We start from the raw sequence: 23,776 nt of genomic DNA on the forward strand, positions 1-23,776 counted from the left end.
TCAGGCATAGTACAGAAATATCCATTACCCTGAAGTCTTTTTAATTAGCTTCATTTCTACCAAAAGAATCCTGGAAGCTGCACTGTGGCTCAGTGGGTGGATTCAGGATATGTGTAGGAAAGTTGGTGAACAGATAAGAGGTGAACAATTCTAAACAGGCATTTTCCTTTTTGTAAAAAATATTTTTTCATGGAGGTACTGGGAATTGAACCCAGGACCTTGTGCAGGCTAGGCATGAGTTCTACCACTGAGCTATACCCGCTCCCCCAAACAGGTGTCTTCTGTGTCATTGTCTCAAATGGCCCTCCCCTGGAGGGAGCAGGGGGGAGGCAGAAGGTGAGGTGCTCCGTGTTATGGGTTGCGTCGCCTCCCCCCGTCCCATATTTGTATGTTGAGTCCTAACCCCCTGGGCCTGAGAACGTGCCTTTATTCAGATAGAGCTGTTGCAGATGTGATTCGTTAAGATGACCTGATACTAAGTAAGGTGTGTTTCTTATCCAGTAAGATTGGTATCCTTACAAAAAAGGGAAATTTGGACACACACGGGGAGAATGTCATGTGAACATGAAGACAGACTCTGAGGTGAAGTGTCCACAAGCCAAAGAACACCAAGATGGCTAGCAAGCCCTCGGAGGCCAGGCGAGACCTGGACAAGATTGTCCCTCACAGCCTCAGAAGGAACCAGCTTCACCCACGCCTGGATCTCGGGCTTCTGCCTCCAGAACTAGGAGATGATACATTTCTGTTGTTTGAGTCATTCAGTCTGTGATGTTTTGTTACAGCAGCTCGAGTAAACCTATACACCCCACAGAGAAACAGATTCTGATAACCTCCAGGACGTTACAAGGAGTTTTCCAAGTTGGAATGTTTGATCCTTTCTTCCCGATTCCTGCCTTCATTTAAAGAACAGTTTTTGGGCCCTTGATACAAGTTGGGGAGCTTGCTAAGCCCTTTAGGAAACTGATCACAGCTTCCCTGCCCCCAGGAGTCCTTACTTCTTGGGGAGAGAAAGAGCCCCCAAACCTGATATGTCATTAAGGCTGTCTCCATGCTCAGTGCTGGGGGACTGCAGAAGCATGTGCGTGTGTGAGTCATGTGGGGGTTCTCTCAGTAAATCTGTCACAGGTTTTGTCCCTGTCACTCTAGAAGGAGAGGCTGAAGGAGAGAGAAAAGAAACTTGCAGAAGTGTCTCTTGGCTACGCCCTGCCGGGGCAGGGGTCTTGCTAGTCTTGCTGTCTCTGGAGAAGGTTTGGGCCTGCAGAGGGGCCAAGCGTTTCTAAGGCCTCTGCAACCTGACCCCTGGGGCCTGCTGACGGGGGCGGTCCTTGGGGATAGATTTCTAGGAACATGCATTGTGAGACAGGGGAGAGGGTGGTCAAGGCATTTTTAAAAAAATTGAAGTGTAGTTGATTTACAATATTGTGTTAGTTTCTGGTGCACAGCATAGCAATTCAGTTACACATACATATTCATACTCTTTTTCATTATAGGTTATTACAAGACATTGAATATAGTTCCCTGTGCTCTGCAGTAGGACCTTGTTGTTTATCTAGGTATATATCCACAATGGAATACTACTCAGCCATAAAAAAGAATGAAATAATGCCATTTGCAGCAATATGGATGTACCTAGAGATGATCATACTAAGTGAAGTAAGTCAGAGACAAATATATGATGTCACTTATAAATGAAATCTAAAAAATGATACAAATGAACTTATTTACAAAACAAAAACAGACTCACAGACAAAAAAACAAACTTATGGTCAAAGCATTTTTACAAGAAAAATGTCAGAAACGACCTCATTGTTTCACAGTTGAGGATACTTTAATTGATTGCTGTATGTCCACACAACAGAATATTATGCAGGCATTGGAAGTTACATTCTGAGGGATTTTTAATGCCTGGGGAGGCTGCCTGTGATGGGTGGGAAATACTGGGGTTCAAACAGTGCCTGTGGTGTCCTGAGACTTGGGAGCCTGGCCACCTTCCTGGGTTCAAATTCAGACTCACCATTTGCTGGCTGCATGACCTTGTGTGGGCGCCCACCCTCCTTCCTACCTTGGCTTCTTCATCTGTAACGTGGAACAGCCAGAGTGCCAACCTCGTGGGCCATGGTGTGATGTCAAAGGAGCTCTCGATACGAAGAGCTCTGATTTGTGGCATTTACTGATTTCCATGGAGGTAATATTTCCATCACAACCATTGTCAAACTCCCGATGGTTTAATAATTGACTCACAAAATTTCTGAGAACTTAATAATCACCTTCACAAGCTAGTAGGGATGAGGGGATGCTGGTTGAACACACCACGCTAGGGTTACTGTGAAGAGTAAATGAACACGTGCATACAACACTCTGAGCACCGCCGAGCAAGAAAGATAAACATGAGCCATATTGCCACGCTATTATACTTTGAGACGCATGACAAACATAAAGTAGAAAAAGCGATGCATGTGCCAATGATGATGATGTATTATGAACCGAGGGTGATGGTTAACCCAACTCTGTACATCTGAGATCCAAAATATAATTTTTAAATACGTGTGTGGCTAAGGTGGAGTTCATCAAAGGGCTGAGCGAGGGATTGTGGGCAGCATGTGGCAGTCTGAGTCTCTCTCCAAGGTTTGCACAATGAACACATATGATGTAATCATTTCACTCAATTTAAAAGAGGGAGGAGTTCTGAAGATGGGGATGTCATCTCTTTGGAGCAGGGACTAGGAGTAGAGCCCTGAGGGTGTTGGGGGAGGCCTGGCCAGAGGAGGGAGCCCAGGGTAGAGGCACCTTGGCTACTGCAGGGCCCAGCCTCTCACCCTGGGCCGTTAGGTGGCTGGATTTTCAGGACACCTCCAGCCACTGCGATCTAAAGGGGAGAACTTCTCTGGGCATATCCTGCCTCTTGGACATATCCTGCAAAAGGAAGCCAGCCACCTTTTGGCCTGGGGCTGTGGGTGTTGCTGTTGGGTGTATGGGGTTGAACAGTGTCCCGCCCACCCCTGCCCAATTCACATCTACCTGGAAGCTCAGAATGTGACCTTATTTGGAAATACAGTCTTTGCAGGTGTAACTAAGATGAGATCACGCTGGAGTAGGGTGGGCCCCTAACCCAGCAGGATGCGCCCTTGTGAAGACAGAGCCACACAGAGGAGGCCGGGGGACAACGGAGGCAGAGGTTGGGGTAGCGCGGCTGTAGGCCAGGGAGGCTCAGGGACGGCCAGCAGCCACCGGAGGCGGGGAGGGAGGCTGGGAGCAGGTACTCCCTCAGAGCCTCCAGAGGGAATCAGCCCTGTGGACACCTTGATCTGGGACTCCTGGCCCCCAGAACTATGAGAATTCATTCATTTCTTTTCTTTAAAACCACCCAATTTTTTGGCACTTGGTTACAGCACTTGAGAAAGGAATACACGGTCCGAGGCCGCTGTGCTGAGGCCGGCAGAGCTCCCCACCCTGGGCACTGGTCCCTGCCCGGCCCCCAGGAAGGCTCTGGGGAGAGTGGCCCCAGGTCACGGCTGCCCTGAAGGAGACAAAGCAGCCTCTTGAGTGCACCTGAGCCCCGGGCAGGCGCGGAGCGCAGCTTTCTGAGAACATCGTTCCTTTCTTCACAAACCTTCCGATTTGCATGGAAAATGAATCCTTCCTGACCTATGTGATGCCCTGCCTGCACTGATCCGAGTTGGCCCCCAACAATGCACAAAAGAGAAAGAGAGAGGAAGAAAAGATTGCCTCAAGGTGAGAAGCAAGATGCTGACTCAGCAGGCCTTTCCCTGGGCCAGGTGGGGGGCCGGTGGGGGCCGGGGTGCGGAGGGGCTGGAGCCCAGGCTGGCAGCAGGCAGGCACCCGGGGCCCGCGGCCACCCTCTCCGGCTGTGCCTCTGGGCTCCCACGTGCCCCTCCGAGGCCAGGGCCGCCTCCCTAAGCTCTCGCCCACACCCCACCGCTTCCCTTCCTTCCTGCAGCTCGCTCATCGGGGATGATCGTCCTAACCCAGCAGCTTAATAGTCACTTCAGAACTAGATGGTGGAAGATTAAGGGCTGCTAATTTGGAACCAGGGACTGATGTTCTATTAAAAGCAGAGGCTTTGAGATCTGTTTAGTTTTTTAAAAGTAAGCCATTTTAGAAACTCTTCCTACACAAAAATGATGAAGTCAGTGGCATCTGTCCTCTTTCCGCACACGCTTCTTCTCTTGTGCCCCCTCTTTTCCAGCTTCTCCAACCCCTTCACCCAACATCAGGGCACAGAGGACACAGCTGCCACACCCAGGCCCCTCCAAACGGGTCACCGCCTTTAAAGAGATGCGCCCCATCCTTCTAGGAGTCTAGGGTCAGAGAGGGAAACGGGAGGAGAGGACCCCTGACCGTCCTGCAGTGGGGGCCCAGGGATCCTTAGGTGGACAGTGACAGAGGGTGCCCCGGAGGGGTGGGCTACTGCTGGGGTGAGCAGGCCTGGGAGACACCCACCTTCCCTCACTCCGCATGCAATTGGACTCCAAAGAGGAGGCAGCTCTGTGGTGCAAAAATTAATGCTGAAGCTGGCTAGGAAAAGGAACTCCACTTACTTTCTTATCTCTATGCATGAACCGAGCAACTGGGCAGCGAAGTAATTTTGTAGAGCAGCCGTGTGAACACACACACAGACACACACACAGGCATGCATGCCTTGAAGAGGAAATTTCTGGTTTTCTCAGCTCCAGAGTGAATAAGGTATGCAGAATTCAGGAGCCTGAGGGAACCGATTTCAGCTCCACTCTGGGGGCAGAAAAGACGTAGAGTCTTTTTTTTTTTTTTTTTTTTTGGCTTTTTGTTTTGGAGATTCACCCCAAACTTGTTTTTCTGCCCCATCATAGAAGCCTTTTAATGCATCAGCCAAGCTGTTCCTCCCTGGAAACCTCTCTCCCTGTGAGGAGGCCTCCTCTTTCTTGGTGGTAAATTCCAGGACGTTCACTTGGGGGCGTAAAACCTGCTGTGTAGCTACCAAATGAAATCGTGATGCTATGAAAGCCCCTGGGGCAGAGGAAACAGGGATGCAGTGAGGGCAGCAGAGGTGCAGAATTGCCCACAGACTCTGCGATGATCAGTCGTCACCAATGAAATTAGGAGCAGGGACTCCTGGGCTGGGGGAGCCTCTTGGCCCAAAGACCTCCATGTGGTGGAAGGACAGCCTCAGGACAGCCCTGCCCTGGCCAGACGAGCCTTGAGGCAACCCTGTCCTCTCTGACACAGGCCTGGAAGGGTGCCGAGCCAGTGGGGGACAGGAGGGGACAGAACCAGGACAGCTCAGCCAGGGGGACATTTGAGGGTAGGCTTCTATTCCAACATCCTACCCTTCCTCAGCAACTAGAGGGGTCAGAGTGTCCTGAGGCAAATCCAGTGCTAACCCAGTGTCCTGTGGGTGGGGTGGAGGGACGGCGGCGCCCCCACAAACAACCCTCCCTCCGCCTCTGATGTCTTCTTTTTCTAACTCAGTCCCTTGAAGTGTAATACCATTTATACTTTACATAATAGAATTAATAGCATTTTATAATACTATAATTTGGTTTTATATACAGGATAATAATTATCTAGTATCATTTATAAATATATATTTATATATAGTATTAAGAGATAAAATTTATAAATATATAATACATATTTATATATAGTATTTCACACAGTATAATGTAATTTATAGGATTATGTAGTTTATACTATATACTGGTCTATAATTTTTGACAAAAATGTACAATTATGGAATTACCATCATAATCAAGACACAGAGCAGACCCACCCCTCCCTGCATAATTACGCCTCTTTGGAAGGTGGCCCTCCCCAACCTGCAACCCCCATCTTGAAGTGTTCCCCACCCCCAGCCTGGCTTCTCTCACAGACATTGTCGCAGGCACTGCGTCGCTGGCGAGCGGCTTTCTCAGGGTTCCTATCCCTCCTCTAGTATTTTTTTAAGCTTAAAGATATTATTTATACCCAAACCAGACTTTATTTTAATTTTGCTTTCCAGGCTTTAAGAGAAGCAAACTCAGCCATAATATTTGAAAATATACTTTCTATTTACCTCATTTTCAACTGGGAAAATTGCTGTATTTGACAGCCAGTCAAGACCTGGAGATGGTCTTGAGTCGTTTTGAATTCACTTCAGCCTCCCCAAATGTGCTTTACAGGGCCTCCCTGGGGCTGGTATGATTAAAATAAACAAACAAACCCCAAAACATCAAAGTCCACTTCCAAATTTAGATCAGGTGGTTCTAAGCAAAATTCCTGCCATATCTAAGGTCTTTTCATCCCAGATTGGACGGTCACCACGACTGCACTGAGCGGCCCCCTCCCGGGAGAAGGGCCCCTCAGCCCCACAGCCGATGGCAGCTTCGGGAGGGAATGAGGCTCTCATTACTGCTAATTAAAGATTTCACATGTTCCACCAAACTGTAACCGGAAAGCGCGGCACATCATTCCTGCTGGTGCTTCTCTCCTGGACTTTTTTAAGCAAGCGCTTATATAATGCAGAGCTGGCTCGGTGCCGGCCCTGCTCACTCACAGCCCCCATCAGAGGAGCAAGGTGACATCTCCCTGGGGCCACGAGTTACAGAGGGAAGCAAACACCTCCGGAGGGACGCCTGTACGCCTAGTGGTCGTGTACAAAGGTCCCAGCGGGAAGTTCTCTTTCTAGTCCGGTGATAGTCTTCTCCTGGGGACCCTCCTTTCTGGCCCACCCCCAAGGCCTGGGGGAGTTGACTGCAAGGGGGAATCCAACTCCATCCCCTCAAGGAGGGACCAGCCCAGGCTACACTCCCAGGGGTCCTGAAGCCAGCAGGGCACAGAGCGGGGTCCCGCGCGACCCAGTCTCTGACTCAGTGCTGCTGCTCTAGATGGGGACACTCACATCATGCGGATTGTCCCCCGAACCCCTCCCACAGCACTACCCCTCCATCCTTCCTAGAGGTCCTATTGTCATTTGCCATAAAATACATGCCTACTAGATCAGCCTCCTCTGCCCTGCCCCCTACCTGCCGGTCCGGCCTGGGGCATGTGGGCTGGGCTCCGAGGATGCTGGGATTTGGGACAGCAAAGCCTAGAAGGAGCAAATTCAAGGTGGGGGGAGTGGCAAACACAGAGGCAGGAGGAAGAAAGACACGATGTGTTCAGATCCTTGTGACTCAGGAAGTTTGACTGCAGCAACCTCCCGAGAAGGAAACGGGAGGGGGGGGGGGAGGAGTAGGGGGGAAGGATGGAGAAAGCCGGGGGAAGGAGTGGGGGAGAGGCGAGGTTAGGAGGGTGAAAGGGGGGTAGTGGGGGAAAGGGGAGTGGTGGAGAAGGATGGGGAGAGAGGAGGTAAGGAGAAGGGTAGAGAGGGGAGAGGGAGGGGAGAAGGATGAAAAGGGAGGAGAGCGGGGGAGGGAGGGGGAGGGAGAAAGGGAGGGAACGGTAAGAGGGGCTGGGAACAGGCCAAGTTGGAGGAGCTCTGAGGCCCAGCTGAGGAGCTGAGATGTGGACCACGTGTGCCTCCTGCACCGACCCCTTTTTATTCTTCCTGCCTAATAACTAAATGAAGATTGCAGGAGGTGAGAGGGTTGCAGGGCCAGTCCCGCAGGAAAGGGGTGGGCCTGGGATCGCGTCTCCTCTCCCCATTGGGAGGGCTCAGGCCGGGAGCGCAGGGTCTCCGACCCCTGGCCCCGATGAAGCGCTGATTCTAAGATGGGAATAAAGTACTTGACAGACGAACACGCTATGTGAGTCGGACGGGAACAAAGGGGCCCGCCCCCGCTCCGCCCCCGCTCCGCCCCCGCTCCGCCCCCGCTCCGCCCCCGCTCCGCCCCCGCGGCTTCAGGCAGAGCGCAGGCGCGGAGCCGCGGAGAGCCGCGTCCACGCTTCCCTCGCTCATTGTTAATGTTATTGCTTATTACTTTTCATGTTGTGCTGCTTCCAGGGAGTCAGGATAAACATTAGCGTTAGGATTGCTTTGTGTCCTCCTCCCCCTTCTACACACAAACATGCGAACCAGTTCCTTTAAAAATAGACTGATAAGTAGATAAACAACAAATTCATACTGTATAGCACAGGTAACTCTATTCAGTATCTTGTAGTAACTTATGGTGAAAAAGAATATGAAAACGAATATATGTATGTTCATGTATGACTGAAGCTTATGCTGTACATCAGAAACATGTACATCAGAAACATATGTACAGAAACATACATCAGGACACAACATTGTAAACTGACTATATTTCAATAAAATACATATATATATAAAATAAGTAAAATTTAAAAAGAAAAAATAATAAAAACAGACTGATACAATTCAGTCTGGAGAAGCACACACTTGACAGTTAGCTTAGGGAGAGTTTATAAAAGCCGAGTCTGGTGAAACAGGTTGAATGAGGAGTCTCACTTTTGCACTGTGGAAAATTGAGTAGGCACGTACCTGGAGCTGAGGCATTTGCAGGTCATCCTGGACCACTGTGCTGGTTGGTCCCCACCATTTCTACTTCTCCAGTTGACTCTGAGACTTTCCTGGCCCTATTTCAGCTGCAAATTAGGCCAGCCTGTTTCCAAGCCCTGCTGCTGGGCGTGCCCCTGCTGTGTCTTGGGGAACTTGCCTCACTCCCACACCCTGATGGTCGCCTTCTGGGCCTCAGCTGAGTTGGCCAAGGGTGAGTGGGCAGCCAACCCAGGAGAGATCCCTGCGTGGCCTGCAAAGGAACTGGCACAGAGTGCCTTGACCAGTGAGGAGATCACTGGACCAATCAGCTTCCTGGTTCCTGGAATTCATCAGGCAGGAGCTAAAGGCATCGTCCCCTAGGGGAGCAGGGGCCACGGATCCCTGGCCCATCAGAGTGAGTGGGGAGATGGTATGACCAGAGAAGGATGTGGGGTGCAGGGTAAGAAAACCAGCCCTGGGGACGGCTACAGGAGACAGGACAGATATGGCCTGACCTGTGACAGACAACCCTAGGTCAGTTGCAGTACTGCCTTGACTTTTGGAAGATCCTATTACCTCTATGACTATACACTCTACCCCTGAATCTGAGGGGCCTGAGAGAGCCTCTGCCCCTTGGGGGGGGGGCAGTAAAAAGAAAAATCAGCCTCTGCCAAGGTTTTTAAAATGCAGAATGGAACGGAGTCAATCAAGATCAGAGCCCTGGTGCCTGGTGGCTCCTGGGGGTGGGTACTCACCGCCAAGCTGATCTCGGCTCCTGCAGCTCTCAACCTTATACACCTACCGGCATCCCACGAGTAGTTCTATTAACTCTCAGGTGAAACCCAACTCTATTCCAAGTCTTTACAGATTTCTCAAGTGCCTACTGTGTGCAGGGCACTAGGTGGGACCTGTGGAGGATGCCAGGATGATAGATGTGGTACCCATCTTCCATCAGGAGAAACACAGGAAGGAGACAGTAGGGAATGCAGGCATCCTGGAGTCCCTGAAGGCTGCATTAGTGATGGTGGCACATTACTGCTTATAGTTCTCTGATCTCAGCAAAGAGACTAAGTAAGAACCCCGCAGTGCACAGTGGGAAGGCGGACAAGGGAAGAGTAACATTACAGTGGAAAAGCCAGACAGATGCTTCCTTGGCCAAACAACCAAGGTCAACATCAACAGTGATAAGTCATGTTGATAGTGAGGACCTTTGATAAGATGTGATGAAAATGGAATTTACCTCTATAGCCTTCCTCCCCCAAACCTATCATCCTTGTCTACTCATCAGAGAAACATCAGGTAAATTCTGATAGGAGAGCGTCCAACAGTATACCTGATGAATTCCTCAAAACTGTCAAGGTCATTGGAAGCAAGGAGAGTCTGAGAAACTGTCACAGCCAAGAGGAGCCTAAAGAGACACGACAGCTCAGGGCAGTGGGGGGGGGGGTCCTTGGGTGGGCTCCTTCAACAGAAAATGAATATGGGTAAAATAATTAAAAAAATTTGAATAATCCATGGTTGTCAGTTAATAATAATGTATCAATATTGGTTCATTATTTGTAACAAATGTACCATGCTAATTTCCATACTAATAGGGGAAACTGGGTACAAGGCTTATAGGAACGTTCTGCTCAACATTGCTATACATCTAAAACTGTTCTAAAATATAAAGTATTAAAACCCAAAACCTGGAAAACCCTGCGGGAATGAGGTTTGGGATGGCCAGTCTGTGAACCAGGATCTCTGCTCTCCAGGTATTTTGACAAGCTCTTCAGTATCTTTTTTAACAAAGCCCTTTTCTGCTTAAACCAGCTGCAGTGGGAGTTCTGTTGTTTGCAGCCAAGAACCTAGACTAATACATACATTTACATACAGCATTTAAGAAAAGAGCTGCAGGAGATTTGGTGCCATTTTCCATTTTGAGTTACAATCATTTCACAAAGGCAGCATAAGTGCGTGAAGGATCCGGGGACAGAATCAGGACTAATGAGATACTATCTGCAGAACACTGAGCTCCCTGGAGCTACTGAAAGGCAAGCTGTAGGTATCATCATCATGAGAGAAAAAACAAGCTTTGAAAACTTTGGCAGGAAGGCGGATATAAGTGGAAATCAGTTCAATTACTCTCTCCTTTCAAAAGAGACAAGTTCTATAAAAGTTAAAGATAAGTGATTTTTTTTTCCTGGTACATCAAATTCTCCCTTACTTCCTCTGTCAAACATGGTTGTTCTGTGATCGATTATTTTTGGTTAGGCTCCCTATGACAGTCTATCTGAGCAGCTTTCCTTTCTCTGCTTCCAGATTTTCCAGCAAAATATTCTCAAATTTCAAAATTGACTCCCGTTTTGAGGGGGAAAAAGTATATGCTTTCCTTTAATGTCATTGGAAATTTCAAAACAAATAACATGATAAATAAAACCCAATACATGGTAATAGTAGAAGAAAATGACATTTTTCTCTCTAAAGATACTTTTTAAAAATTGTTAGCTGATATAAAATAAGAGTTTGTATTTGTCCCCCCTGCAGGGGAGGGAAGCGAGTTCATCATGGCCCTTCCCACGTCAGTTCTGTTAGGCTGTTTTTTTCCAAAGCCCATAGTAAGGAAAAAAATCAGACACGTGTGAGTGAAAAACAACATCACAATAAAAATGCTTTCTCCTTTATTTGTTTTTTTATTGAAGGTTCTGGAGATGGAACCCAGGACCCCATGCATGCTAAGCACGCGCTCTCCGGCTGAGCTAACTCGCCCCCACCTTTCTCCTTGTTTTAAGGAGAGGAATTTTCCTTCCAAATCTTCAAAGTCATCATATTAATGAAGATTCATGATTAACAGGGATGATTGGCTCTCATTCCTTTTGGGCCACCTTCGACCCAAATTGTGTTTTTTTGTTTTCGTTTTTTCTTTTAAAACCTTACAAGAGGCTCCAAAAATTGGCCAACACATTCCAGAACATTGCCTGTCCAGGTTCCCCAAAACTATCTTGGTGGACACATGGCCTATTTCCCAAGATGTAATTGGAGGCAGTTTAACCATTTTGCAAACGTCTAGCAAGAGATGCCAGTTTCCAAACTGGGTTAAAGTCAACATTACTCTTCTCTCTCTGGGCAGTTCAGCGTCTTAGGGTTTCTTGACTTACCATGACTTCCTCTCCGCAAGAAATTCAGATTTGGCAAATATTTCTTATGTGGCAAGTAGTTCAAAATTCAACTTAAGTGACAAAGAGGATTCTGTGGCTCCCATGGTGAAGTTCGGAGGTGGGCAGAGTTCCCAGAAGGCTGACGTGATGACTCAGTTGTGTGATGTGCAAGCCCAGCTATCCTCCTCTTGTAGAGATGGTTTTATCCTGAGACCTGTTTCCCTTGTGGGCCTGTAGAAGTCACAGCCATCTACTTCGTCCTTCACGTCCAGCAGGTGGGTTTGTCTGCAAATCCTCATGAAATCGGAAGGCCACTTGATAGGAGAGATTCTATTAGATAATCATTGATGGACTTATGATGTGACCAGGATGCTGTGCTGAGCTCATGGGCAGAAGTCAACCATAGCCCAACTCAGGCAACTCAAAATGGTATCCCCACCCCCAACACTGGGCTTCCCTAGGGCAGAGGGTGTGCACCCAAATGAAATCTGCTTACCCTAGGGAAGGGCGAAGGTCAACAGCTGCTCTCAGCCAGCCCCGTACAAGGACCTCTGTTGTCATTTTCTGGAAGTTACCTTTGGCAAAAGGTGGAACTTCAAAATTTCTTCCTGGGGATGTTTTTCCAGCTCAGATGAAATTTTAGGAGAAAGGGAATTTCTTGATAAGCTCTGAAATGAGATTTTTCAGCCATGACATCTAGAAAATAGTTCTAGAATTCAACCTATACACACAGAAAATACACATTTATTTTTTCTATGAAATACTTCTCAAAAACCTTGTCTTTGAAAGTTTTAGATTGAAAAAAAATGTGTAAAAAGACAGTTTTAGCAATGATTCTCAGCACTCATGACTCAGTTTGGGCTCTAAGTGTTTTAATAAGAGGAAGTTTATGTTCCAACTTTCAAGTGTAGCTGTTGTATATGACAAGATTTGCTGAAAGACCATTTTCAGAACTTTACAGCTGTATGTTTTCACCCTAGGATTCCAAAAATAGGACACCTGTCCCTTCCAGCAGGTAAAAAATGTTTATTTCCTTTTGCCACGCGCCAAACCTCTGTGGAGAACTTTCTGATTGGCAGTCAGATCTTCATACCGAGCAAAGAGAATCATCTGAGGGTTGATGTAAAGCCTTTCATGTAAACTGATTACCATTAGTTGAGGCTTTCTTAGCAATTCTGGGGCAGTGTTTTGAAACATAACTCTGATGATGCAGAATACAGCACTTTCCAGAAATGAGCGTTTTCCTTTGGTTTTTCACTCACTACCTGCAAAGCCCAGCACTTTGGGAGCACCATCAAGGCAGAACCCCATTAGTGCTTTTTTTTCTATTTGACTAATTTACTTTGAAGAATTTTCACATGGCCTCAAAACCATCATCAGCTTTCATGATAGTCTCTAAGACCTGAGAAAACCACATTTCTTTTCCAACAGTATCTTGAGTCATTGTGCCTAACCAAATTATTAAGCCCAATTTCTTCGATTAGTTTATTCATCACAAGTAATAGGGAAAAGGGGCATTAAATCGATCTTTTGCAAAACTTGAAGTTTGATGTCCTAAGCTAATTCAGCTAATGATTATCTGATTGAAAATTTGGACTAGCTGAAACAGTCATCTGAATTTTTTTCTTAGATTCTTCTCCAAAGGAAACTTGGGCAGCTGTCAGCATGCAAATTTTCACAAGTGCTTCTTCACCATGAAAGGTTGGCTTCTGCTGTTATTGTTGTTTTAATCTTAGTGATGGAAAAAGCTGAATCATACAAAACCTTCAGCACTTTGTAGATGCCTGATATTACATTCTACTTCTGTCCGATCTTACGCAGCTGAAAATTCTCCTTTGCAGGAAAAACAAATGTATAAACATAAATGTCCTCTTAAAATATTTTGACTAAAATAGCATTTAAATCAAGCATTTCTGGAACTCCAACATTCTGGGGAAAAAATACTCAATCCTTTTGCTTGAATCCCTATATGACAAGAAACATTGCCGAAAGGTTTTGATGCCATCTTCAACTACCCGAAGAAAAAAGAAGAGTAAGCAAAAATGAAAGGTTTTGACGTAAACACCTGGTCCCACAGCTGTGGAGGGGTGAGGGGTGTGGTCCAGACACCCAGGCATGTCTAAATGTGGGAATGCTGAGACACCCAGTGTTTCTGAGCACTGGGTCCTTTCATGGCACCATGGCAAGATTTAAATAATTTTTCTGGACAATAGTCTAAAGTTGTCCCCACAAGGTCAAGGACAACCACTAACTTACACAAACAGAGGACTGTCCCAGAATCTATTTTTATACTTTATTACAGTATCTATAAAATCCAATGGTATTTTTCAAATATATGCACACTTGTATTTAAAGAGCAAGCGCATATACTGTGCAGTAGAAAGCAGCAGAACAAATTGGATTTTACAATATAACACGTTGTGTTCATACATGAGTTTCCTCTAAAGCCTTTCTTGCTTCACTGCCTGCCTATCCGCACCCCTCAGGAGACTTATTTATTCTCTGTAGTTTGTACTATAAAATAAACATGATTTTAATTTTCCAAATATAACATTAGACTAAGATAATATGTCTCACCAAATTTCACACCCCTGCCATCCATGTTCTGACGTTCCTCCCTCCATGCCCACCAAATACTTACAAAGAAAGAATACTTAACATGGAATGAGCCAGCAATGAATCTGAGAGAAGCAAGAATTATTTTGTGATTCTCAACTACTCTGATTTTCTTAAATGGGTGAAAAACAAAAATATTAAAATAGGCAGCCCTCAGCTTAATTTCCAGAATATACAAACAGCTCATACCACTCAATAACAAAAAAACAAACAACCCAACCAAGAAATGGACAGAAGACCTAAACAGACATTTCTCCAATGGAGACTTACAGATAGGTAATAGGCATGTGAAAAGATGCTCAACATTGCTACCATCAGAGAAATGCAAATCAAAACTACAACAGGTATCCCCTCACACCAGTCAGGATGGCCATCATTCAAAAGTCCACAAGCAATAAGTGCTGGGGAGGGGGTGGTGGGAATGTAATTTGGTGCAGCCGTTATGGAAAACAGTATGGAGATTCCTCAAAAAACTAAAAACAGACTTACCCTATGATTCAACAATCCAACTCCTGGGCATATATTTGGAGAAAACTTTAATTCAAAAAGATACCTGCACCCCAATGTTCACAACAGCACTGTTTATGATAGCCAAGACATGGAAGTAACCTAAATGTCCATTGACAGATGACTGGATAAAGAAGGTGCAGTATATTTACACAATGAAATGCTATTCAGCCATAAGAATAATAAAATAATGTCACTTGCAGCAACATGGAGGGACCCAGAGATTATCATACTAAATAAATAAAGTCAGAAAGAGAAAGACAAATACTACATGATGTTGCTTATATGTGAAATCTAAAAAAAAACCGACACAGGTAACTTATTTACAAACTAGAAGTAGATTCACAGACACAGACAAGAAACTTATGGTTACCAAAGGGGAAAGGTTGGGGGGGAGAGATAAATTAGGAGTTTGGGATTTGTAGATGCAAACTCCTGTATATAAAATAGATAAACAACAAAGTCTTACTGTATAGCACAGGGAACTGCATTCAATATTTTGTCATAACCTATAATAAAAAGCATATGAAAAAGAATACATATATGTGTAACTGAATCACTGTGCTGTACACCAGAACTAACACAACATTGTGAATCAACTATACTTCAACTAAAAAAAGAGCTAGAATAAAATAGGCAGCCCTCAGCTTATGAACCAAGATTTACATTGAAATGCTATTTGTCAGTCGTATTTTGGGGCATGTAGAATCATGTCTCCATCAAACAAAATGTCATAAATGGTGCCTCACCAATGTCCTATGTACATGTAAATTGAATTATAGTAATGTCTGCAAACAGCACAGCCTTCCAGGTCATCTGATTCTAGTCTTTCATTGTGCTTGAGCTGTTTTCCATCTCAGTAGGTTGCAGGTAGCATGCTATTTTTTTAGGGCTGCCTAAACAAAGTGCCACAAACAAAGTGGCTTAGAACAGAAGTGGATTGTTTCCCAGCGCTGGAGGTTGGAAGTCTGAAATCCAGGGCTCAGCAGGCTCACGCTCTCTCTGGAGGCTCTAGGAGAAGCCCCTTCCCCACCTCTTCTAGTATCTCATTCCAGCTGCCAACAACGCTTGGTGCTCTTTGGTTCACAGACGCATCACCAGTCTCGGCTCCTGTCTTCACAGGACTTCTGGCTGTGCATGTGTGTCCAAACTTCTGTCTTCTTATGAGGACACCAGTCCAATGGGATTTGGGGCCCACTATCATCCAGGATGACCTCATCTTAACTTGATTCCATCTGCAAAGATCTTATTTCCAAATAAGGTCCCATTCACAGGTTCTGGGAGGACGTGAATTTTTGGTGGGCAGTGTTCAACCTGGTAGAGTAACTAATAGCGATGCAAACGATTCTTGTTTACAGACATGCAAATTCTGTCCTGTTCAGAAGAGGCTCAATTACCTTCTCTCCACACTTGGAACAGCCAGGGTTGCCTTCATTTGCATATTCATGTCAGTATCCTTGCTCTATAGGTGGGTCTGCTCTTGAGAATCTCTTTGAAACAGTTTGAATCATGTGCCTGATTCCTTCATTTGCTGAGTAAAATCTTTAACAAGCATTCATATTTATATGTATGTGAGAGTCATGGTTTTATTTTATTTCTTTTTAAATGACTTTTTAACAGTGAAAGAAGGAGGGAAGAGAAAGCACGAGGGCAATGCCTTCCCCTGGCCTGGGCCCTGGGCTAGCCCTGAGCCAACCCCAACCGCTCCAGCAAGTCAAGGCTGCCTTGAGCCCCCTCTGTCTTCCACTCAGTACCTGCTCCCGCCTCCCAGGAGATGTCGCCCCAGGTTCTCTGTCCTGTATCCCAAATGGTTGGAGCCTTCACCTCGAGCCTGAGCACCCGATACCAACGCTTTCTCCTGAATCCAACCCACCTCTCCCCACCCAAAGGCCCACCATCCTCAGTGGCTCCCATGTGACTTGCTGCTGGGAGTAACTGACCCCCATCCCACCCCTGCCACTCTCACCTTTTGAAAAGACAGTGCTTGCTGATCTAGCTCCTTCATTATTCAGCCAGATTTCAGATACATTTATTTTTATTCCTAAATTGCTTATTTAGGGGGAAATGGGCAGTTTGTTGGTTTAGAAATTTTCTTATTTATACGTTTTTCTATTTACCTCTTTGGTAGGTGATTTGGTCTACATGTATTGAGGGTTCAAGTTGGAGAAGTGGATTTTGGGTTTGGAAGTTTTCAAGGATGTAAATACTCACTTGAGCACAGGGGATACCCGTGGTTGTACTTTGGGTGGCTTCTCCATCTTCAGGGTTGGGAAGCAGCCCCTCTGGCAGGAAAGATTAGGCCTGTCCCAGGAAGGGATCGGCAGGGGGCGGAGGAAGTTTCAACTTGCCCCATTCAAAGCCAAGAGGAGGTACTCAGTGGGGCTTCCACGTTCCACAGAGGGAGCGAGCTGACGACTCCGCATCAGCCTGTGGTTGCAGAAGTCTGTCAGGTTCTGGAAGCTTTTCCATGCATTTCTGTGCTTCTGTCATGCACCTCAAGGAGAGAAGGCAGGCAGATTGGAGGTGACCGTGCCCCCCCACTGCACTGCTGAGTCAGGTGTGGCAGGGCTACTGGTGGTTATGTTAAAGGGGAACCTGCTTAAAGAAGGTGACGTTGTGCCACAGCTGCTGGGAGGCTGGGCAGTGGCCATGGGCTCCCTGGACATGGCCCAAGATGGGTCCACCTCGGTTCTGTGGCACCTTATGGCATTGGAGGCTTGAGAGGACCTTCCTGCTAAATCTCTTCGCCATCTTTCACTGCTTCAACATTTAATCTTCCCAAATTGTCCTTGGGTCTTAGGTGGCTGGTCCTCTGGCCAAGCTCCCCTCTCCTGCTCCAGTCTCTTCTTCTGGAATCTGGTGTGACTGGAGGCTATTTGGAGCAGAGAAGGACCACAACTCATCCTTCAGGGCAGTTAAATTGAAGGAATGATGTGCCCATGTCCTAAAGAACAGCACTCGTGCCGATACTGGCACATGTAATGCTTCTGCAGCGCCAGGCGCTGTCTTAAGCATTTTCCATAAATTAGCTCATTTAATCCTCATTCACAAAACTGTGAAGAAGGCGCTATTACTAGTCCCATCTTTACAGACAGAGAAACTGAAGCATAAGGAGGTTAAACAGTAGCTGAAAGATTATCTACTTGCCAAGGGAAGCTCACTGCTCCCTCAGCTGGGGTCAGGGCTGGGGTTCATAACATCCCCCCAACAAGGCTGATCTCCAAGAACAGTGTTTATTTCTGGCTAGCATGTTGGGGATGGGGAGCTACAGAGCACACTCTTCAATCTTCAGTGTCATTCTTCGGGTTAAAATGTGCAGCAATAGGTCAGCAGGACACGGAACGAGCGTCCCTCTGTGGGTGACGCGGCCATGGGGAACTTGGGGTAAACAATGATATGAGTAATGGTTAAGGTTCTGAGCCAAAGAGAAATGCCTGAACCATGAGTGGTACTAGAAACAGTTCTGAATTCCAGATCTCAAGAAGGTCTGGAGCTGAGATAGTCCCTCTTCACACCATGGAGGAGGGTGGAATTCCACTCTCAGCGGGAAGTCAGGGAGGGGGTGGGCTCCACTCCAGAGGGTTCCCAGGAAGCCTCTGTAGGGTCACAGCCTCCAGCTACAGGGATTAAAGGAATTTCTGGGGCGGGGAGCGAGCTGGGGCTCTGGGCTGACCCTTCCTTTCACAAGCTTTACCGAGCGCGATTAGTAAGAGTAGCTGACACTGATGCAGTGCCTACTCAGTTACGGTTTCCATGCTGAACCCTTCTCCTGTATTGTTTTTCTCAGCCTGCTCTTGCAACCTTATAAGGCAGGTGTTACTATCCCTTTAGAGGGATATTTAGCCCCATACAGATTAAATAACTTGCCCAAGCCAAAAAGAGCTGAGCTTTTAGAAAATCTATTGAGGTATAGTATACATTCAGAAAAATTCCAAGTGTATGGATTGATGAATGATCTCAAAGTGAACCCATCTATGCGACCAACTCTCAGGGTAATAGATAAGACATGACATTCTAAGTGCCCCCAAACACCTGCCTGTCCCCATCCCAGCCACTGCCCTCCTCTTCCACAAAGGTCAACACTATCCACGTTTCCAACAACAGAGATTAGTTATGCCTGATTTTCAACTTCCTATAAATGGAATCATATGGCCCATGCTCTTTTGTGTGTGGCTTCTTTTGGCCAGCATCATGTCTGTGACATTCGTCCACATTGTTGAGAGTAGCATAGTTCATCCATTTTCACTGCAGTGTAGTGTTCCACTATATGGCTGTACCACAACTCACTTATTCAATCTCCTGTTGCTGACCATTTGTTTTCTCTTCTTCTTCTGGTTCTTGTTTTGTTCCCATTCTCCTTCTCCTCCTCCTCCTCCTCTTTCCCATGATGTAGGGAGCTTCTGTGAAAGCTTAACTCAGGGTCCCTGTGTACGGGGAAAGCTGGCAATAAGATGAGATTCCCCAAGGAGGATGGTCACAGAGTGAAGAGCCTGTGGACCACTGACATTGGAGGGTCAGGTTGCCTGCTAAGACCAAGTGGGGTGGGAGGGGGAGAAAGTGGTGAAGGTCTAAAATGGCAAGAACCAAGAATGCCCACCCCCCTCCCCCCAACCTCAGTGTAGAGACCACACTCACATTTGCAGGACCTCTGGTGGGCGGGACTCAACAGCCTGGGTGATGGTCACAGAAGGGAGGTGGTAGGCATGATCCCAGGGGAGGGGTTATCTGGATGGTGGAAGGTTAAGCATAAGATCTGGAGGCAGAGTCTGATAAGAGAAGGATTTAAGTGAAAAATCACGAACCAGTTACTACCGGAACTGCACAAACTGGCTGCTGACAAACATGACCCACATTTGTGTGACTTCAATGAGACTCATTACCTGCACGAGCAGGTGAAATCCATCTAAGAAGGGGGCGACCACGCAATCCACCTGAGCAAGATGGGGGTCCTGAACCTGGCACAGTGGAGTGCCACTTGGACAGCACATCCTGGGAGACGTGATGACAAGAGCTAAGCTTCAGGCTGGCTTCCCGTAGCCACGAGGGTGACTTCCTGGTCACCAAGGCAGTGCATGCGTGTTGAGGTTACCTTAACCTTTTCTATAAGCTATACCAAAACATCTACTTAAATTCTTTCCTTATACCAGCCCTTCAAATAAAGGAGTTGGGTACTCACTCCACTCCCAAATAAATTTGAGAAATATATCGAGGTCCTGCTCTCTTTGTGACATTGTTTGACTCTTCCAATCCGAGTCAGCTGCAGCCCCAGTGGTTGGTAGCTGTCAGGGGACACTGGCTACGTAGGTCGTGGGCACATCGGCAGGTGCAGGTATCTTATCATCAGAATCATGACAAGCTTTTCAGAGCAGACCCAGGCTGGATTGCTGCTCTACCCCTCCTATTCCATCAACACTTAATAAATTCTGTCAAGGAAGGTGTTTGTGAGGGGTGGGAGGGGAAGAGTTCTGTGCTAATAAAGGAAGAAACCAGAAGCCAGGTCTCAAAGGGGAGCTGCTCCCCAAAGCATCCTTGCAGACTGGTGAGGGGGACTCAGGAGCCAACTGTTGCCACCAGGAACGTGGGCATGACTCACTAGAGGGGAGGACCTGTAATGAAATGTGCATTTCGAGAGCCTGACTGTGCATCTGCTTCCTTCAGGAAAACAGTTGACTGGATAACTCCAGAGCAGGAGAGGGAAGAATAGAACTATGGGAGTTTCGTCATCATAAACTGGGGATATTTTTTGGCCAGGAATAAAATACCAAAATGTTCTGGTGAATTCTTGAGAGAATCAATGCCAGAGGCTATTCAGGTATTTAAGTGCAAAAATGTGCCAATAAAGAGTCGTAACTGTCAGCTCCACCACAGTTAATGTTGTAAGGGGTGGATGTAATTACTACAAACTTTGTGCTGGGTTGTTTGGTCTTTGGAACAGATGAGCTAATCACTTCCATGCTGAACAGGATGGGTTGTTTTTTTTTCAGGTTTAGGATCACGAGGAAGCTGGGATTGCTCAGCCATCTCTTCCATTTATTCATTTGGGAATGTTTCTTGAGCATCGTCTGGGCAGCTTGCTGTCTTTGGATACAGCTGAACCTGTGTCTGTTCTTGAAAATCACAATGTGGATCACAAGCCTTCAGCCTTGCCCTCTGCAGTCCCTCGTGGGCAGAACTCCCACCTCCTTCCTCTTCCTGGAGCCTCAGGAAGGCCAGGGGACATGGAATACGGTGGTGGGCGGCTCTTCCCAACTCTGCACTGGACAGCCCGGTGGCTACAATGCGGGTGGCCACAGTGAGTCCAAACGATGCATCTGTGTCGCTGTTCAGAGTACGGGGTTGGTGCTGATGTTAAATTTGGGTCAAGCTGGAAATGTCCACTGAATTCAAAAGAAAAGAAGCCCCTGCCAGACCCTCAGAAAACTAGGGGAAGAGGGAGAAGCAGATGACAGCGATTCAAAGAGTAACAGGGAGAACGGGGATGGGAGCCATTGTCTTCTTACTTTATAGACTCAAGATGAGAGGAGGGCGGTTTCCAAAAAGCACGTTATTACTTTTGCAATTTTAAATGAACAATTAGTTTTTAATGAGTAAATAAAAGATGAAAAGTAGAGCTTGTGGAAGGAGATGTTTCTTGCAGAAGTTTCGGCTGTGAAGGTGAGGCGGGGCTGCGGGGAGGTGGAGAAGGGTGGAGGGGAAAGCAGATCTGGTTTAAGATGCAGCACTGAATCGGGCTGTGGATGGCAGAGCACGCTTGTCACGTGATGACACGAGCACCCCGGGGGATGGTATCCAGAGTCCCCAGGGAGGAGGAATCCAGGTTTAGCTGTAGGGAAGGGGCCCTCTTCCCCTGGAGACGAAGTGAGAAAGGTCAGGGATGCAAGTGAATCTCAGCTGGCAGAGAGGGGGTCCTGGGCACACCCTCTGGAGGAGACTGGTCCCATTTCTCTGTAGAGCGGGAGGTGAAGGCTTTTGAGGAGGGCGGTGGGTTAGGTTTGAGGGGAGTGGGGGAATTTGAGGCCACTGTGGAGACTGGAAGATGGACAGGGTGGCAGGTCCAGCACCCTGGGGAGCCCGCATTGCTGAGCCGGGCTTGGGACAGGGAGAGGTTGAGGATCCCAGCTCCTGGGGCTGGTAGGACAGGGATTACAGCATACCCCCCAGAGGGGGACCGAGAGGAGGACAGGAGGCAGGGATGGATAGGGACCCTATTACCTGCATAGCTCACTCCCTTCTTCCTTTAGCTCTTAGTTCAAAGACCCCTTCCTCAGCTGGACGGTGTCAGCCCTCTCAACTAAAACTGTAACCCCTGCATCCTTTCCATTTCCTTTCCCTGCTTAATTTTTTTCTTGGCACGTAATACTATTTCACATGCTATGCATTACATGTATGTTGTTCAGTATGTGTCTCCCCAGCAGAATGGAAGCACTCCAAGGGCAGGGGTTACGGGTTGAAATGTGGACCCCTAAAATTCATATGTTGAAGTCCTAACCCCCAGTACCTCATAATGTCACTTTATTTAAAAGTAGGGTTGTGGCAGATGTAATTAGTTATGATGAGGTCATTAGGATGGGCTCTTATCCAGTATGACTGATGTCCTTAAAAAGAGGGGAGATTTGCATACAGAGACGGACATACACATGGAGGCAGAAATGGGGTGATGGCGCAGCAAGCCTCCAGGAGCCTGGGGAGCGCGTGGACCAGATTCTCTCTCTCACAGCCTCAGAAGAAGCTGACCCTTCTGACACCTTGATCTCAGGCTTCTAGCCTCCAGAACTGGGAGAGAATAAATCTCTAGTGTTGAAGCCACCCACTTTGTGATGTTTTGTTACAAAAGTACTAGTAAGCTAATGTGGCAGGGAATTAACTTTCACTTCATTTTTAGAATATCTGCCCCGTGATTCTCCCAGCATGCACTGCATGTGCGGCTCTGGTTCTCTCTGCCCGTAGCTCTGTCCCCCTGGGAGTATTTTTGACATGAAATCCACCCCGGCGAATTAGGCCAAGTGGTAGGTGTAAGCCAACCTTTACGATTCATCATAGTAATTTAAAATTTCTGATTTAGTCTTTGCTTTTATTACTGAATTTATGCTCAGTTAGGGAAAGTGATGGGGCCACAAGCCGGACACCTTGCCCTAAGCACATGTGAGTCCAGGCTCAGAGCTGTGTGTGTTGCTCCATCCCCCTTGTTTCACAAGAGGGATGTCTAGAAACAGCACCTGCAGCCCTGGGTGAACCCCGAGTCTCCTTGGTGCGTGGCCCCAGCAGTCTGCATATGGTGGTTACACATGGCAGGGTAATGCTCCGGCTTTATAGGGAACCAGTGATGGTCAGGAGCTGGTACAGAATCCAGACATGCTCCAGCGTCCTAGGTCTTCCTGCCTTGGATGGTGTGTTGTTGTTGTTTAATTCCTGAAGGTCCAAAGACTTGGAAGTACAGCTGGCTAAAGAAAGTTCAGAATCTTGCTCTGTGCCTGATTGGATCTAAATTCAGAAGGTCCCCGGAGACAGCTGGGGCCCGGTCCAGCAGGCCCTGCCTTTACTTCCATTCAACAAGGATTTACTGAGCATCTACCAAAATGGTAAGACAGCTTCTTAGGTGCTGGGGATTAAAATACGCTAATAAGAAGTGGTCCTTGAACTTGGTAAACTCTCAGGTTATAAGAAGGAAGACAGTCTTGCAAAAAGTTGTTGGAAAACAGGGTAATAAGAACTATTTCAGGGTCATGAACAAAGGGGTGGGATGGGGAAAGTAGGGGGAGTTTGCCCTGCACCTGGGGTCAGGGGGGCCACGGTGGGTCAGGGAGAAGCCTTCTGTTGAGTAGATCTTTTAATAGCTGTTCATATCACATGAGGCTCCCTACACTGGCCTTAAAAATCCAACCACTTTTATTCAGATGAGGATCCAAGGCCTTTGTGTCCCTGGAGTAAACGTGACTTTTCTAGTTTTAGCCTTTTACTGTTACTTCCCATCAAGAGCAGGAAAAAGGCAGAAGCACTGGCTGTTAGGTGCACACATGCATGTGCTCCTGCTGAATACTCAACCACAAAGGCAGAAATCCTCCCTAAAAGAGAGAGAAGTTCTTAAATGGTTGCACTGATCCAG

At 47.0% G+C, this 23,776-nt stretch overlaps 2 long non-coding RNA genes across 11 annotated transcripts in view; one reads left to right on the forward strand and one right to left on the reverse strand.

Moving 5' to 3' along the window:
- LOC116660464 overlaps positions 1–8,674 on the reverse strand; it is a 62,315-nt gene extending 53,641 nt beyond the window's left edge. For 3 of the 10 annotated variants that reach the window (XR_004316023.1, XR_004316029.1, XR_004316019.1), the window contains exon 1: positions 8,417–8,661. This is a non-coding gene — a long non-coding RNA (uncharacterized LOC116660464). Of the gene's footprint in view, positions 1–6,998; positions 7,177–8,416 lie in introns of those variants that run through there. The other 7 variants (XR_004316000.1, XR_004316001.1, XR_004316005.1 and 4 more) reach the window with 5 other exon arrangements.
- Positions 8,675–11,132: 2,458 nt separating this feature from the next.
- LOC116660491 lies at positions 11,133–21,186 on the forward strand. Its single transcript, XR_004316041.1, has 4 exons — positions 11,133–11,825; positions 12,531–12,565; positions 16,032–16,141; positions 20,658–21,186. It is a non-coding gene; the product is annotated as an uncharacterized LOC116660491 (long non-coding RNA).
- Positions 21,187–23,776: the final 2,590 nt, after the last annotated feature.

Source organism: Camelus ferus, chromosome 3 (genome assembly GCF_009834535.1).
Source record: "Camelus ferus isolate YT-003-E chromosome 3, BCGSAC_Cfer_1.0, whole genome shotgun sequence".
In the NCBI taxonomy this organism is placed as follows: domain Eukaryota; kingdom Metazoa; phylum Chordata; class Mammalia; order Artiodactyla; family Camelidae; genus Camelus; species Camelus ferus.